The 14,604-nt window shown below is 34.5% G+C and overlaps 3 pseudogenes; all 3 read right to left on the bottom strand.

Moving 5' to 3' along the window:
* Positions 1-2,626: 2,626 nt before the first annotated feature.
* LOC149187915 (DEAD-box ATP-dependent RNA helicase 15 pseudogene) lies at positions 2,627-3,741 on the bottom strand (annotated as a pseudogene).
* A 1,389-nt stretch (positions 3,742-5,130) lies between these two features.
* Positions 5,131-6,781, bottom strand: LOC149187916 (DEAD-box ATP-dependent RNA helicase 15 pseudogene; annotated as a pseudogene).
* Positions 6,782-7,437: 656 nt separating this feature from the next.
* Positions 7,438-14,604, bottom strand: part of LOC149187917 (DEAD-box ATP-dependent RNA helicase 15 pseudogene) — an 81,352-nt pseudogene continuing 74,185 nt past the window's right edge.

Below are 14,604 nucleotides of genomic sequence, written 5' to 3' on the forward strand. Positions count from 1 at the left end.
GATGAAGTAGCAATGCACATAGCTACTATATAATTTCAACTTCAGGGCTTCCTAACCATTTAGGCATATTGCTCAGATTAAAGTTTGCCATGCAAAATCCTATTGTACAGGAGTATAGAATCGTGTTTGGCGACATGCATCATACAATATTGGTAGCTGTGACTTTAAATATAGGCACTGATTTTCAGTGAGCAGGAAATTAATTTTAGGTAAGCATTTCCAATAGGTTCATAAAATTATGTGCCCCCACGGTATTCTGTTGGAAATAGTAGGAAAGCTATGAGATTATGTGGGCCTGTATTATACCAAGGAAACTGGTGAACCCCCTGCAAAGTATTGTATCTCAAATAAAGATGAATGTAAAGAAGATTAAAGGAAATTAATAACATCCACTGTCTCAAACCTCTTGTATGTTTTGGAATGCTTGTCTAGCTCTATGTTCTTCAGCAGGGATAACAAAGAGTTATCTACATGTTTCATTTATCCTTAGTGAATCGCGATGCAGATTGGAAGATCTTATGTAGCATCCAAGCTGTTTCTATAGCAACTCGAAGATCGGGGTTTAAGGTCTCAGACTCTTTCCCTGCTTTCTATCAATTAATGTAGCTGGAAGTGAACTGCTCTGATTGTTTCTGGTTTTAAATAGAAGGATGATACATGTTTGAGTTTATTCCTTTCTTCATGTGGAGTTCTTTGGTATTGACCTTTGTTCTGGAACCTTTATAAATAGTTTTTTTGGTTTTTTGTTTTTATATTTAGCAATAGGACAGAGATATTGCAGGCTTTGATACAAGTCTACGAAACTTAATGCTTGGAAAAGGCAGATCATTTCCAGAAAGAACGAAAAAAAAACACACACGAATATAGAAAAACAAGTCTAAAGTGTTTCTTGGCTAAGAATGCAATTAAATTGGAGGCAGAAGGTTACTATAAATTTTTCATCTTTGAAACTGTATGCTAAGTAGTTTGGAAATGTAGGTCCAGGATAGTTTCTGCTTTTCAGTGCTTTGTTCTCTCATTCAAAGCAATTATGCATTACCTTAAGTGAGGTAAATGCAAATGGAAGACATAATGTCTAGTGTAATTCTAGAATGACTTCATTTGATTTAGCTTTTAAGAATACTTTAATTTTCATGAGGTATACTGGTGCTTATTACCAATTGACAAAAAACACTTTCTTGCAACTGATATGAGTTGTAATGATTTCCTTTCCTCACAACTATAAGGGATTATTCATTGAGAACTGGTTTAATAAGGTTCATGCAACATGCCTGAAATGTTGAAACTATCCATGAAAGTGATTATAGACTTAATCATTGTTACATTTATTGTTATCGTCAATTTATCGCTGGGGGTCTGAAATTTAAATTATTAGCAATATTAGGAATTTTGGATTCCCTCAAATCCGAGGGTTTTGTTTTGCCATTCAGTACCTGCAAACAACTTTGCTCTCAGCTGCTCCGCCGAGCCCTTAACGCCAATTCCGTTGTCGAGGCCCAGAGTTTGGTGGATTACGCCAAATGCATTGTAGATTTCAGTTTTCATGCCCTCAGGGAAGCAATGTTCGAATTCGGGTTTGTCAAATCCTCGAATGAGAAGATGCTTTATGTTGTGGAGGAGAAGATTTGCAGCTCCATTTTCGATCAAGATCGTCTTTTAGAGGTATTTAATTTACCTCATTTAAGGTTCAGGATTGAATTTTAAAGTTTAGTAGAGATCGACCAGGTTCGTGATTCATATCTTAGAATTTAAACTGCAACGATAGGTTGGGGTTCATGATTTCGGTTTTAAGGATCCATTAACATCGTGTTTAGAGTATAAATGATGTATTTTAAATTGCATATCTGACTTAGGAGTCTAGGGTTTAGACTTGAGAACGCCAACAGCAAATGGCTCTGTTCTAGAGTGCAGGTTTTAGATTTTATAATTCGAAGGTAGCCGAGTGTTAACGTTTAGGATTTATTATTAAAAATGGGGGTTTAGGGTTTAGCGTTTAACGTTTATGTTCAGAAGTTAATGGTTATTTCATTTTTGGTGATTTTTAGTATGTGCTGGAGAAAGAGGCAAAGGAGGAGGAGGAAGCTTTGATGAAGTCTAGACTAGCAATTTATCTTGGAAATGGATTGCAATCTAAAGATTCAGAGACCAGGTTGTTGGCCCTTAAATTGGCATGCTCCTGCTGCTTCAATTCCAGACTCATTTTTTTCAGGCTTCTACCTATATTTGAGACGGCACTCTATCATGAGGATTGTTCCATGCGTGAATACGTGTTGGCATGTCTGATGGATTTGATCTTTATCCACGATTCAACTATTCGTTTACAAACTGTCTTCCATTTTATTTCCCCCTTCTTGTATGCTCCAACACCTACCCTTCAGCTTGCGGCTGTTATTGGTTGCGGTAAGTTCTGTTCATCTGTGTCTAGAATACATTTGTTTTGATGCCACATTTTTGTGCTTCTTTCTTCTACATACTTATTTTGTTTTTTTGGGTTTGATAGCCTAGGTATAGGATCTGCTTTGGCATCCTACTTGTTTTTATATTGATGTGCTTTTAAAGTCCGATTTACCTGCTTTTATGTTCATTGGTTTCAGATTAATAAACTAGAAGAAAACACACATGGCTCTCATAGAAAAACCAAATATGTCTTAGTCGTGGATAAGACTGAAATTGTGATGGTCTGTCTACAAATGCGTTGATGGCCATTGTTCCTTTCAATTTTATGAATCTGCTGTGTTTTTATGAACAAAAAACAAAACCAGACCATGCCAAAACTGAGATGAATGAGAAGGATAATTATTGCAGACACCAGAGCAGATTTCAATGGCCATGATGGCATGTATGTTGATGCTTCTATATGTGTTGGGAGTGCCTTGATATCAACTGCAAAATGTTCTTGAACCTGCTTCAGCACATCCTCCTCTGATGAAGAAGCAGAAGAAACAAAGGTAATTGCAAGACCTTTGTGCCAAACCGTCCAGCCCTTCCAACCCTGTGCAAATAAGTATCTGCAGACTCAGGCATGTCATAGTTGATAACAATATTAACTCTTTCAATGTCAATTCCCCTGCCTACCAGATCAGTTGCAACCAGAAGCCTCTTATTCCCCTCCTTGAAACTTTTATATCTCATCAGTCTTTCATCCTGCTGCATTCTAGAATGAATGCAAGTACAAGGAAAGCTGCACCCCACCAGCAGCTTAGATAGCTCAGAAGCCCTTTTCACACTCTTCACAAATATAACCACCTGGTTGAAATCTAGGACATCCAGCAAATCAGTCAGCTTCCTGTTCTTTTCTACCTCAGCCAGTTTTATATAGTGCTGAACTAGACCATGAAGTGTGAGCTTGGCCTCATCATCAATATATATCTCCATAGGATCCTGCATGAATTTTTTGCAGACAGGCCTGATTTCCTTGCTTAGTGTGGCTGAAAACATCATGACCTGCTTGTCATGAGGGGTCATCTTGAAAATGGCCTGTACATCTCTCCTCATGTCCAAAGATTCCAGCATTTTGTCACATTCATCCAGAATAAAATGCCTGATATTTCTCAGACTGAGATCTTTGTCTTTTGCCAATGCCAGAATCCTTGCAGGGGTCCCAACAACTATTTGGGGGGATTCATTTTTTAATATTGCCTTGTGAGTTTTGATAGGCAGGCCTCCATAGAATACAACAACCTTCAATTCTTTCAGATGAGTCGTAAACCTCTCAAATTCATGGCATAAGGGATTATTCATTGAGAACTGGTTTAATAAGGTTCATGCAACATGCCTGAAATGTTGAAACTATCCATGAAAGTGATTATAGACTTAATCATTGTTACATTTATTGTTATCGTCAATTTATCGCTGGGGGTCTGAAATTTAAATTACTAGCAATATTAGGAATTTTGGATTCCCTCAAATCTGAGGGTTTTGTTTTGCCATTCATTACCTGCAAACAACTTTGCTCTCAGCTGCTCCACCGAGCCCTTAACGCCAATTCCGTTGTCGAGGCCCAGAGTTTGGTGGATTACGCCAAATGCATTGTAGATTTCAGTTTTCATGCCCTCAGGGAAGCAATGTTCGAATTAGGGTTTGGCAAATCCTCGAATGAGAAGATGCTTTATGTTGTGGAGGAGAAGATTTGCAGCTCTATTTTTGATCAAGATCGTCTTTTAGAGGTATTTAATTTACCTCATTTAAGGTTCAGGATTGAATTTTAAAGTTCAGTAGAGATCAACCAGGTTCGTGATTCATATCTTAGAATTTAAACTGCAACGATAGGTTGGGGTTCATGATTTCGGTTTTAAGGATCCATTAACATCGTGTTTAGAGTATAAATGATGTATTTTAAATTGCATATCTGACTTAGGAGTCTAGGGTTTAGACTTGAGAACGCCAACAACAAACGGCTCTGTTCTAGAGTGCAGGTTTTAGATTTTATAATTCGAAGGTAGCCGAGTGTTAACGTTTAGGATTTATTATTAAAAATGGGGGTTTAGGGTTTAGCGTTTAACGTTTATGTTCAGAAGTTAATGGTTATTTCATTTTTGGTGATTTTTAGTATGTTCTGGAGAAAGAGGCAAAGGAGGAGGAGGAAGCTTTGATGAAGTCTAGACTAGCAATTTATCTTGGAAATGGATTGCAATCTAAATATTCAGAGACCAGGTTGTTGGCACTTAAATTGGCATGCTCCTGCTGCTTCAATTCCAGACTCATTTTTTTCAGGCTTCTACCTATATTTGAGACGGCACTCTATCATGAGGATTGTTCCATGCGTGAATACGTGCTGGCATGTCTGATGGATTTGATCTTTATCCACCATTCAACTATTCGTTTACAAACTGTCTTCCATTTTATTTCCCCCTTCTTGTATGCTCCAACACCTACCCTTCAGCTTGTGGCTGTTATTGGTTGCGGTAAGTTCTGTTCATCTGTGTCTAGAATACATTTGTTTTGATGCCACATTTTTGTGCCTCTTTCTTCTACATACTTATTTTGTTTTTTTGGGTTTGATAGCCTAGGTATAGGATCTGCTTTGGCATCCTACTTGTTTTTATATTGATGTGCTTTTAAAGTCCGATTTACCTGCTTTTATGTTCATTGGTTTCAGATTAATAAAATAGAAGAAAACACGCATGGCTCTCATAGAAAAACCAAATATGTCTTAGTCGTGGATAAGACTGAAATTGTGATGGTCTGTCTACAAATGCATTGATGGCCATTGTTCCTTTCAATTTTATGAATCTGCTGTGTTTTTATGAACAAAAAACAAAACCAGACCATGCCAAAACTGAGATGAATGAGAAGGATAATTATTGCAGACACCAGAGCAGATTTCAATGGCCATGATGGCATGTATGTTGATGCTTCTATATGTGCTGGGAGTGCCTTGATATCAACTGCAAAATGTTCTTGAACCTGCTTCAGCACATCCTCCTCTAATGAAGAAGCAGAAGAAACAAAGGTAATTGCAAGAACTTTGTGCCAAACCGTCCAGCCCTTCCAACCCTGTGCAAATAAGTATCTGCAGACTCAAGCATGTCATAGTTGATAACAATATTAACTCTTTCAATGTCAATTCCCCTGCCTACCAGATTAGTTGCAACCAGAAGCCTCTTATTCCCCTCCTTGAAACTTTTATATCTCATCAGTCTTTCATCCTGCTGCATTCTAGAATGAATGCAAGTACAAGGAAAGCTGCACCCCACCAGCAGCTTAGATAGCTCAGAAGCCCTTTTCACACTCTTCACAAATATAACCACCTGGTTGAAATCCAGGACATCCAACAAATCAGTCAGCTTCCTGTTCTTTTCTACATCAGCCAGTTTTATATAGTGCTGAACTAGACCATGAAGTGTGAGCTTGGCCTCATCATCAATATATATCTCCATAGGATCCTGCATGAATTTTTTACAGACAGGCCTGATTTCCTTGCTTAGTGTGGCTGAAAACATCATGACCTACTTGTCATGAGGGGTCATCTTGAAAATGGCATGTGCATCTCTCCTCATGTCCAAAGATTCCAGCATTTTGTCACATTCATCTAGAATAAAATGCCTGATATTTCTCAGACTGAGATCCTTGTCTTTTGCCAATGCTAGAATCCTTGCAGGGGTCCCAACAACTATTTGGGGAGATTCATTTTTTAATATTGCCTTGTGAGTTTTGATAGGCAGGCCTCCATAGAATACAACAACCTTCAATTCTTTCAGATGAGTCATAAACCTCTCAAATTCATGGCATATCTGGTATGCCAATTCTCTATTATGGCACAAAACTAGGGCAGAGACTTGGCCTTCTGTGGGTTCGATCTGCTGCAGAGTTGAAAGCACGAAAACTGTTGTTTTCCCCCATTCCAGATTTGGCCTGGCAGAGTACATCCATACCCAGAATCGCCTGAGGAATGCACTCGTGCAGAACTTATGAGGGATGTTCAAATCCAGAGTCCGCAATTGCTCGAAGGAGCTCTGGCTTCAGTAGGAAATCCCACATAACCTTTCTTGGAGGCTTCATCAGTGGCAAAATGTTCCTCCAATGCTTATGCGTCCAATTCCTCTTCTTCATGGTCCAGGAGCTCTTCATTATAAATCTCTTCCTTCAACTCTTCCACATTGTCTACTCCTTGTTTTGCCATTTTCACTAAAAATATGAAGCACAAGCGCAGCTTTATGATGAAATAGCAGAAGAGGTTTTATTGCTGTAAAAGATGAAATAATGATGCAGAAAACCAGCCATGTGTGTCTCAAAGCACTCTCAGAAATTATATAAATTAAGGTTCAACAGACATACCCATCTCATTCAAATTGGTGACAACTTCATAGGGTGATATTTAAAGTACATTTGAGAGAACTGCCTTTTCTGGCTATGTTGGTTATGTTTTCCACCAACCCTGCATCAACCACACTAATTAAATGTCATGTAGTCACTATTACATTTCAATTGGTGACAAATTCATAGGGTGATATTTAAAATACATTTGAGAGAACCACCTATAAGTTGTATGAAAGCTGACTTAGCAGTCTTTGGTTCCCTACCAAAGATTGTAACTATTAGTGCCAAGTGCTTTCAACTTTCTCCATGGTAGACGCTTCGAGGGTTGCATTGCACTAATAGATTTCAAAACTTTGTGACGAGGCTTGATTCTAAACTCTAAACTACACAACATGAGATTAGAATGTGTTAAAAGAAACTTTGAACAAAATAGTCCATGATTTTCTGCACTTTACAACCCACAATGCAACAGAAATGGTGGCATTAATTTAAGGACTTTGCCTTTGTAAAGGCCTGAAAATAAGCAGAAATATCCCAAGTAGAAGTAGAAGAGAAAATTGTTAATTGAAGTTAGAGGAGGAAAGGTTCTTCTAAATTTAGAAGTGCAATAAATTTGGTAGAAGAACCGGCATATGAAGGTAAGGCATATGAACAGAAAACAAAACCAGACCATGCCAAAACTGAGATGAATGAGAAGGATAATTATTGCAGACACCAGAGCAGATTTCAATGGCTATGATGGCATGTATGTTGATGCTTCTATATGTGCTGGGAGTGCCTTGATATCAACTGCAAAACGTTCTTGAACCTGCTTCAGCACATCCTCCTCTGATGAAGAAGCAGAAGAAACAAAGGTAATTGCAAGACCCTTTGTGCCAAACCGTCCAGCCCTTCCAACCCTGTGCAAATAAGTATCTGCAGACTCAGGCATGTCATAGTGGATAACAATATTAACTCTTTCAATGTCAAATCCCCTGCCTACCAGATCAGTTGCAACCAGAAGCCTCTTATTCCCCTCCTTGAAACTTTTGTATCTCATCAGTCTTTCATCCTGCTGCATTCCAGAATGAATGCAGGTACAAGGAAAGTTGCACCCCACCAGCAGCTTGGATAGCTCAGAAGCCCTTTTCACACTCTTCACAAATATAACCACCTGGTTGAAATCCAGGACATCAAGGACATCACGGTTTCTTCTCTATGCGATCCGGATTGCGTGATTCACATTTTCTTCAGTGATGGGAAAATTTATTAGAGGCCGAATCGCTCAAAACAGTCAAACTCCAGTAATAATCTGGCTTCAAATCCAGCAGTCAACAAAATGTCCAAAATATTATCAGAGCTGTTGTAGGATGGATCTGTATGAAGTCGGTTTTCTGTCAAATTGTTTATGCATACAAGATTATTGTAAATGCCACCATCTTACATCTTATTTTTGCCCATTCGTTTATGGGAGTCACGATTGTTCTTATGTGTCAGATGCATGACCTCAATTGGTAAAATTTGTGTACCTGATTCTTATTGAAGTTAATGTTAAAATGTCTCAACTTTGAAACTACTTCTACGCTTATCGCCACCTCTCTGAAGTTTGAAAGGCAAAAATAGCGCATGAATAATGTGAATAGATTCACAGAAGATATGTAGACTCTTTCTCGTTGAATATAATATATTCTTTGAGGTATGACTAAAGGGAACAAACATTACATTTAGCTTGTTTGACAGTTAAGACTTCTTTTACACTTGTCATCTCCCTGAAGTTTGAAAACGCAAAAATAGTGCGTGAATAATGGAGACCAAGCCGAACAGAGAATTAACAATATATCATTGTAGCAACTTAAACTGGAAGCCACGAGTGACAAGCGCGCAAATGCATGTCTTTTATGAATATACATTGGATTTTTTCAATTCCTGAGAGGGTTTTTCTCCGGTTAAAAGTCAGTGTGATCTCTGTCTGAATACTTTTCCCCTCCGTCTCCAGTCACACCTCCAGCAAAGTTCGATCACTGTTATGCATGCCCTGTTGGTAGCACTTGCTGTTGTGCCTATGACATCGGTAATTTCTGCCTTTAATGGGGATGATGTTCTTATAAATCAACTACCTAATGCAGAGATAACCGCCACTACTTCCCACGATTTCCCATTCTGTGATTTCAATGTAGGAACTTGTCTTAAGATTAGTCATCCATCATTTCTTTGTGCGCATTTTTCATTTCAAATCACCAATTCCGGCTTATGGAGGTTTAGTGTTTAGAATCAATTTGCAAGTAAAAAGTTGAAATTTTGTTATTTGGAAGCGATTTGCAAATAAAAGGCTGAAATTTTGGTGTTTGGAATAGATTTGCAAGTAAAAGACCCTTGTTATAGTGTGATTGACATGTTAAAGTTCCATTTGTTTTACTTTAATTCTCACAACTCATATTTCAGGTAGCCTTTGAGGGTTTTAAGGTTTGGAGTGTTAATCTGTTGACCTTTGATACTCATCCAAGATTTATTGGTATTTACAGAGCAAGAATGATCCATTTGGAGTTCATATGCCCAAGCTTACTCATGCAAACACACATTTTGCAACTCAAGTTGAAAGACTAGCTGCCAAACAAGATCACGGTTTCTTCTCTATGCGATCCGGATTGTATGATTCACATTTTCTTCAGTGATGGGAGAATTTATTAGAGGCTGAATCGGTCAAAACAGTCAAACTCCAGTAATATTCTGGGTTAAAATCCAGCAGTCAACAAAATGTCCAAAATATTATCAGAGCTGTTGTAGGATGGATCTGTATGAAGCCTGTTTTCTGTCAAATTGTTTATGCATACAAGATTATTGTAAATTCCACCATCTTACATCTTATTTTTGCCCATTCGTTTGAAACACAATGTTAACCACGGATTTACAGTGCACTCATGAAATAAATAAAAAATATGTACTGCAGATCAGAGAGCCAACTTGAAGGTTGAATAAAGGATCCAATGGAAGAGCTTTAGAGACTAAAACCTAAAAGAACATAATCACAATCAGAAGATTTTTTTAAAAATATGAAAAGTGACTTGTGCAACAGTGACTTTCAGGCATAATATCTTACCTCAAGTCAGAAACTAATAATTGAAAGAAGGTAAATCCAGATAGTATGTGTGCAATTTGCTTTGTGATGCCACATACTTCATTACACTACATCAATATATATTGAATAAAGATAGACAACCATTTTTGTTTCACATTTTTTGCTCTGAATACTCAGAAAGATATCATTGCATGTAGTTTGAAGTTATGATACATACTTTCGCTTTCAACAACGTTCATTCACATGTTGATGTTGTTATTCTTCCGCACTTTATGCCTTACGGCGTTTCCTTTGCAACATCTGGTGCAAATGCTAGTTATAATTATTATTTGTTATAATTATTAATTATAATATAATAATTATTTATTTGTTTATGTATATAACATAAATAATATAATAATTAATTATTAACTAAATAATATAATAATTAATTATTTGTTAAATATTTGTAATAGATAATAATTGTTCTGATTATTAGATTATTATTAATTTTTTATTTATTTTAATTTCTTTATTCTATTTGAATTTCTTTTGTTTATTAACTTTAATTTTTTTTTTTAATTTAATTATATATCTTAGTAAAAAAGATTTTATATATATATATATATAATTTAATTAATGATTAATTAATTTATATATATATATATATATCAAACCTTTTTTACTAAGATATATAATTAAATTAAAAAAAATAAAAATTAAAAGTTAATAAAAAAAAAATTAAAATACAATAAAGAAATTAAAATAAATGAAAAATTAATAATAATCTAATAATCAGAACAATTATTATCTATTACAAATATTTAACAAATAAATAATTATTATATTATTTAGTTAATAATTAATTATTATATTATTTATGTTATATACATAAACAAATAAATAATTATTATATTGTCTAGATAATCTTCGGAAGATTATCTAGACAATGTTATGGATCACAGAAGTCTAAATTCTTTAATTATTATATTATTTGATTAATAATTAATTATCATATTATTTATACATAAACAAATAAATACTTATCATATTATAATCAATAATTATTACAAATAATTAACAAATAAATAATTATTTTATTATTTAATTAATAATTAATTATTATAGTATTTATGTTATATATATAAACAAATAAATAATTATTATATTAGAATTAATAATTATAACAAATAATAATTATAATAATCATTTATATTATTTAATCAACAAATTAATAAATGAATAAATAATTAATTAATTAATTAAATTAAATAAAATTATATATATATATATATATATATATATATATATATATATATATATATATATATATATTATTATAATAATAATAATAATAATAATAAACATATATAGATACATATTTCTTAAAAAATTTTAAATATATAATTAAATTAAAAATTAAAAGTTAAAGAAAATTAAAATAGAATAAAAAAATTATTAAAAAATAAAAATAAAAAAATATTTATTAATAATAATTTAATAATCAGAATAAACAAATTTAAATATAACAAATAAATAATTAATTAATTTAAACTCATTAATAAAGTAAAAAAAAATAATTTTTGATTTAAAAAAATAAAAATAAATAAATAAAAAAAAAAAAAAAAAAATTAAAAATTAAATAAATACATTGGCCGACCTAATTTCTCACATCATTCTTTAATAACCTAGATATATATACCCTAAACCCAGCTCTTGGATACATCATTAAGATTGAAGATTATCTATTGTCGCGTCCCCTGATGATGGACTCACTTGGTAATCCGAAACGTTGGGTTCACAAAACTCTACAATAGGAAAATATTACCTATAACCTTCTTTGAACATGAAACATGGAAAATTGGGTGCACTTGAGAAGATGCAGGAAGCTCCAATTTCTATGCCATAGTACCAATATTTTACAACACCTTGTAAGGACCATAGTACTTTGGTGATAATTTATTATCCTTCTTAGCTTTCTTAAGGGTCATTTTTTTGTATGGTTTTAGACATAAAATACCCAGTCGTCTACACCAAAACTTGTTTTGCCACAATGTTGATTTTCCTATTATTTCATTCGATTCTATGCCAAAGTGAGGATATCCTTTAATAGTTGGAGAACTTGTTGTTGATGCTCAATGTGATCTTCCACTTATTGAACCTTAGAATTTTACTTTAAAGATGATGTGATGGATAGCGGATGATATCCATAACATTCTATAAATGGGGTAATTTTTGTTGTAGTATGGAAGGTAGTGTTATACCACCATTTAGCTAGAGGCAACAACTTGACCCATTGTGTTTTCTTATCAGACACAAAGCAATGAATATATATTTCCAAACATTTTTTCACAATCTTAGTTTTCCCATCAGCTTGGGGATGATAATATGAGCTATGAGCTAATTGAGCACCTAGGCAAGAAAATAATCTCGTCCAATTTTTTTTAGTGAAAATGGGATCTCTCTAAGTAACAATAATCTTTGGGCTTCCATGTAGCTTTTGATTGTTTCGATAAATGCATTAGAAACTATACAAGCTTTGAATGGACGAGATAATGCAAAAATTTTGTACACTTGGTAAGTCTATCAACTACGACCATGATTACACTCTTTCCTTTGGAATTAGGTAAGCCTATAATAAAATACATTGAAACCTCCTCCCAACATTGACTTGGAATGGATAAAGGTTGTAACAGACCTGGGTCTTAATTGCATCAACATTATTTTGTTTGAAAACCAAACATTCCACCACAAAATTTTGAATATTAGATTTAAGGCCATCCCAAAAAAATTCCTTCTTAACCCTATGGTAAGTTTTTAAAAATCCCGAGTGCTCTCCTAAGGGAGAGGTGTGCAATTCCAAAACAATATTTTTTTGAGTTGGGAATTCTTACAAACATATAAGTGATATTTGTACCATAATGAGGAATTTTTCTAGTTGAATATATCAGATGTATTGGGATCTTGTTGCAATGTTTAAATGTGTTTCCACAATTATTTATCATTCTTCCATTCATCCCTTGCTTCGGTTATCCAATATGGTTGGATAATAGAAATGGCATAAAACAATGCTTCGAGATCCTCATCGTTTCTTGAGAGTGCATATGCAAAAAAAATTTGCTTCCTTTTTTTATAGATGATTTCAAAGTCATAGCCCAACATTTTTGTGACCCATCTTTGTTTCTTTTCTGAAGATAATCTTTGTTCCAATAATTATATAAGGCTATCATGATTTGTTTTTACCTTTAAGTGTCTTCCCATTAGCAAAGTTCATTATTTCTTTAATGAAACTAATGTGATAAGCAAACAATTCTTCATAGCGAATCTCAAATAAGTGTGAGACCCCTATGCTAAGATCTATTGTTTAAACCCATAGATTACACATTTGTGACATGTTTGACAAAATGCATGTCATGGCTAGTAAAGATCTAGTAAAGTTATTTTTCAAGTGATTACGTATATGTCATCATTCTACTATTATCTTTCAGTTGTGGAAGTTCCATGGAGTTCTGGGTAGTGACCAGAGCCCTGGGTCTGACAAAGTGGCACAGAAATCTGGGTCGTAGGCTCAAAACTACCTGGAATGGTCCCCAGTCACATGGATTCCCATGCTCTAGGAGTGAATAGAGGGTCCCAAACATAATCTTTCCCATATTAAGGGAGAGAATGAAGGATTGATTCACCAAAAGGTTACTTTTCTTTAGGGGCTAGCCACGTGGAAGGTTTGGATGGATCCTAGGTGTCTTGTAGCAGGTGCAGAAGTTTTTTGTATTTCTGTGGTGTCAAATCCACTTCCTTAGGGAGACTTAGGAGATTGAATAATATCATAGTATCCTCCCATCGCATGTTTACCCGAGTGGACTTGGTGTCTTTGGTAAATCTGGGAAGAGGGTGTTACACGAAAAATGGGAGATTCTCGATAGAAGGGAACTTGGAACAATACAGCTATGTTTGGAAGCATTAGTGGCATTCAACATTTCAATGGAATAAACAATAGAGGGTTTCATGATGGCATTGGCCAAACTATATTAAAAACCCTTAGCCTCAAATAAGGTATTTGTTATGAAGCATCTATTTAATATGAATTATAGTAGAAGGTGGATATGTTTCTGATCCTTTAAATGAATTTAATACGGTTACGAGTCAATAAAGTTTTGCAAGGGTAAAGCTTGAAGATGAAATTAGGGCTCTATTATTTTTTTTCTTACTCCTAGAAGTTTGAAATGGTTTAGTTGTGTCCATTACTAACTTTTTCTCTAGATTTATTACTTTAAAGTTTGATGATTTTGTTGGTGTTATCTTTAGCAAGGAAATGCAATGAAAAAAATTCTTGTGAGACATCAGGTAATCATTCAACTGGAGAGACTAGGGGAATAAAAATGAAAAGAGGAAAGAGCCCAGGAAATTTTAGTAAGTCAAAAAAAGGAAGATCCTTGTCTATATTGGGGACAGTGTATTGGAAATGTAGGAAGAAATGACACCTGAAGAAAGACTATAAGTCATGGAAGGGAAAATAAGGAGACACACAACAAGAGAACAATCATGAAGTGAATGTGACAGATCATGTGTTGAAAGATGCTTTCGTTGTTTCATTAGGTAATATTATTGGTTCTTGGGTGGTAGATTCAGGGGCCTCATTCCATGCCACACCTGATAGGAAACATTTTCATGACTATGTTCATGGAGATTTTGGATAGGTTTGTCTGGGTGATGATAAACCATGTAAAATCATTTGAATGGGTAAAGTTTTTATTAAAAAATAGAATGGAAACTAATGGATATTGAAGGAGGTGAGGCATGTCCCATATCTA

This window comes from Pinus tabuliformis, chromosome 3_1 (assembly GCF_031772625.1).
Source record: "Pinus tabuliformis cultivar Carrire ecotype Pingquan chromosome 3_1, CPIR1, whole genome shotgun sequence".
NCBI lineage: Eukaryota > Viridiplantae > Streptophyta > Pinopsida > Pinales > Pinaceae > Pinus > Pinus tabuliformis.